Here is a 3750-nt window from a genome sequence, read left to right as displayed (position 1 = left end):
GAATTGGACAAAAACTTCATCATTAGCTCCTATAAATTAGGCTTTTTCTCTTGAGTCTTAGGAGATTGAGGTGGGAGAACAAATTGTTGCGGTTACTAATGTACTCGTTAAAACTCTAGTGGCCCTTGATTGTTGTTCCTCTATCCGAAGTTCGGATGATTTCTCCATCTCGGATTATAAGTGTTGCTATACAGGTTGTTCTACTGTCTAGGTTGACTACCCATATAGTCTACCTGCTCAAGGTTACATGAAGAAGAAGTAAACATATCTCCCGACATATAGTTACTACTAAAATGCGGGCCACCATAAAACTCATAACCGCTTGAGCTGCTTGGACAAGCATCTAGAGTTGATCAATTTTCTTGGATAATAACTCCACTTGAGCCGCCAAGGCTGCAGTGGCATCCAATTGGTGTACACTCCCTGGACATCCCATCCTACTCCTAGTAGTGTGCCACTGGTAATTATTTGTGGCCATCTCCTCTATCAAGCTTTGGGCTTGCTCTGGTGTCTTACTGCTCAAAGAACCACTTGCAGCTGCATCTACCATCTAATTAGTAGCCAAATTCAAAAAATTATAAAAAGTTTGTACCTGTAACTAGATTGGTAGTCCATGGTATGGACAGCGTCTAAGTAGGTCCTTGTATCTCTCCCAGGTGTCATACATCGACTCATCGTCAAACTGCAAACAAGAAGATATGTCATTTCTAAGTTTAGTAATTTTAGAGGGAGGAACGCACTTAAACAAAAAAATTGCTATCAAAGAATCCCAAGTAGTGATAGTGTTTGGAGGTAGCGACTATAACCACTACTTTGCTCTATCCCTCAAAGAAAATGAGAACAAGCGGAGACAAATTGCATCGTCTATTATCCCATTAATCTTTATGGTATCACAAATCTCCAAGAAACTCACTATTTGCGAGTTAGGATCCTCATTTGGCAAGCCTTGGAACTGAACCATTTACTGCACCATCTGAATCACATTAGGCTTTATTTTAAAATTATTGGCGGCGATAGCCGGTCTCGTAAAGCATGTTCATGCCCCCTCCAGCAATGGTCTCACAAAATCATACATCGTCCAATTATTCTCATTGTTGTCATTCGCATCTGCCATATCTATGATGGTCTACTTATGCAGCTACAATCTAAGGAAGTGAACATATCGATGCAGTCTAGCACTCATGGCGAGTATCAAGGTCGTATTCCTCGGGAAAGTGAAAGCCCAGAGTTACTTCTTTGTTCTTTGTTATATTAACCTAAAATGAATGATGAATAATTTCTAAACTAACTAATAGCTACAAGCTAAGTTCTAAGGGAGATGCAGGAATGAATGGATAAATGAAATAACCAAGATAAGAAAGCTAGTTAATTATCCTTATCTCTAAGTGATTATTAACCAGTTCTTGCTATTCAAAATTCCAATTGCCAAATGGACTTCTCAATCGCATAAAGCAGTCTAAACACCACAATTCATAACATCTCATGAATAATGCATTATCTTATTAATACTGAAAGCAAGAAGAATAAAAAACTAACTCAAACAATCCAACAATATAATATTAAGCCAACATAGTAAGGAAGTCCCAATGGATTTATCAATCTAGCTAAACATGGTCATGTTTAAAACAACTAGGAAATCAATTACAATGGAAGAATAATGAAAATGAAACATGTACACCCCTTTTCTCTTGAATTGGATGAACAGCTCCAAATTTGGATCTGCACTACGATTAATCTCCCAAATTGCCTCTTGAATTGCTCCACTACTGTTTTGCACTCGGAACCTTGTGATTACGGGGTTCTTCCTCTTTGCAACTCTCTCTCGCACTCAGCACTATGCAAAAACCGAACCAGCAGGCATGGCTCTCTCTCACTCCTTACTTTGCTAACCCTAAGAAAACAGTTTTCCTTATGCAATTGTCTCAGCACAACCGTGGTCAAGGCGGTGTTGGTCAGCACGGCTGGAGTTCAGGCCATGCTGAATATTCGGATCTCAACAGTTAGGGTTTCTTCATGCAGGCCGTGGTAGCTACAGAAACTATGCCCAAAATGCCATGTTTTGAAGACCAAAAGCTCATGGTTGGTCACGGCCAGATTCTAAGCCGTGGTGATCAGCACGGCCTTGACCTAGGCCGTGCTCAATGTATGCGAGCTCTTGTCCGATCTTGATGAATTCCCGTCCGTTTTCGCATGTATTGATCTATAATTGCTCAAATACTGATGATGGTCCTATCAATTCTCCTGAAATGCAAAAGAACAAAAAACATGGGTGATCTTGGAATAAAAGCACAATAATTGCTAAGAAAATATGCAATAATATGCAAGCAAATATGTGTAAAACTTTGCATATCAAATCACCCCACACTTAAGCTATTGCTTGTCCTTAAGCAATTAACAACTCATCTTATAAAACTGCAGTCAGCAATTCCTTACAGTTTATGCTCCTAGTCCACAACAGATATTATTCAACACATCTTAAAGGATACTCAATCATAAATCAAATTGCAAATCATTAACAGAGAATGGAAATAATATTAATGCATGAATAACTTAAATGACAACTCAACACAAACATCACGAATCAATGTCTCATAAGGATCACTCAAGTCGCTCAAAGTGTATATTAGGTGAATAACAAATCCCTCAAAGAAAATGCACAAGACCGCTCACCATAAGCTTGCTCATAAATCATATCTTCGCTATTGTGAACAAGTAAATACCAAAATCAAAGGGTCTTTACCAAGGTTGTAATAAGGTAAAGGTATGGAGATTTGGGAAAAAAGTGTGAAAATGCTGGAATTCGTGCGATAAACAACAATATATGCTCAAAGGATCAAATGCCTAATATACAAAAAGAATTTTTCACTAAAATCTCTACTTCGTAAAATAACGCTCGCAAATGCTCTTAAATCCGATAAAGAGATAAATAATTAAAGAACTTTATTTATTTTCTTCTTTCTTTTGTTGTTTTTTTTTTTCATTTTCTTCATCATTTTTTTTGAATAATAAACTAGCAGCTTATAAGAACTGCTAAATACATAAAGAATAAAAATACAATTTGGATCGGAGGAGCATTTAAAATATCAAAAAGATTTAGTGAATTTACCAACATAGCAACTAGCATTTTAATCCCACATAAGGGTGAGAAAATCACAAAAAGAAATTCCAGTATAAGGGTAAAGGAAAGATAAATGTAAAGAATGGTATAATTGAAGTGTATAGGTGTAGATTATGAAGAAAAGGTTAAGTCTCAAAACTGGCTAACTAATCGAAACATAAGGGGGTAGGCTTTTGGTCAAATATGGTAAATTCTTCGCCCAAATCTTCTCATGGTATTCACAATATTCATTTAACTTCAACATGCATTACAAAACAAGTTCTAGAAGCAAAGTCAAGTAAAATGCACACTCAAACAAGAAATATAAAGAGCATAAGTATAATGAATGCTCAACAGGCTCAAAATCTCATTTTGAGGTGTAGTATTAGGTGCAATTGGTTCGCAACATCATTAATTGAGTCATTACTTAAGAGACACATGCATATGACATTATCAACGTTTTAAGTTAAAATTTGAAAATTCGAAAAACATTTAAATAACACCGGTTTAACCCGGCAGGGCTGATGTGTAAAACACTATCAATTGTTTTCCAAGGATAATGAACAATAAAGAAAAGTAACTACAATTCTATAAATCAAGTCATCAATCAGCTTAAAAATAATATACTCAAGTGCATAAAGACACAGTGTCCT

The 3750-nt window shown here is 36.4% G+C and overlaps 1 non-coding gene across 1 annotated transcript; it reads left to right on the top strand.

The window, feature by feature from the left end:
- The first annotated feature begins 608 nt into the window (after positions 1 to 608).
- Positions 609 to 715, top strand: LOC112536427. The gene has a single exon (XR_003080448.2). It is a non-coding gene; the product is annotated as a small nucleolar RNA R71 (small nucleolar RNA).
- The last annotated feature ends 3035 nt before the right edge of the window (positions 716 to 3750 follow it).

The sequence above is a fragment of the Ricinus communis genome, unplaced genomic scaffold (assembly GCF_019578655.1).
Source record: "Ricinus communis isolate WT05 ecotype wild-type unplaced genomic scaffold, ASM1957865v1 Ctg60, whole genome shotgun sequence".
In the NCBI taxonomy this organism is placed as follows: domain Eukaryota; kingdom Viridiplantae; phylum Streptophyta; class Magnoliopsida; order Malpighiales; family Euphorbiaceae; genus Ricinus; species Ricinus communis.
This window is presented reverse-complemented; position numbering and strand designations above follow the sequence as displayed.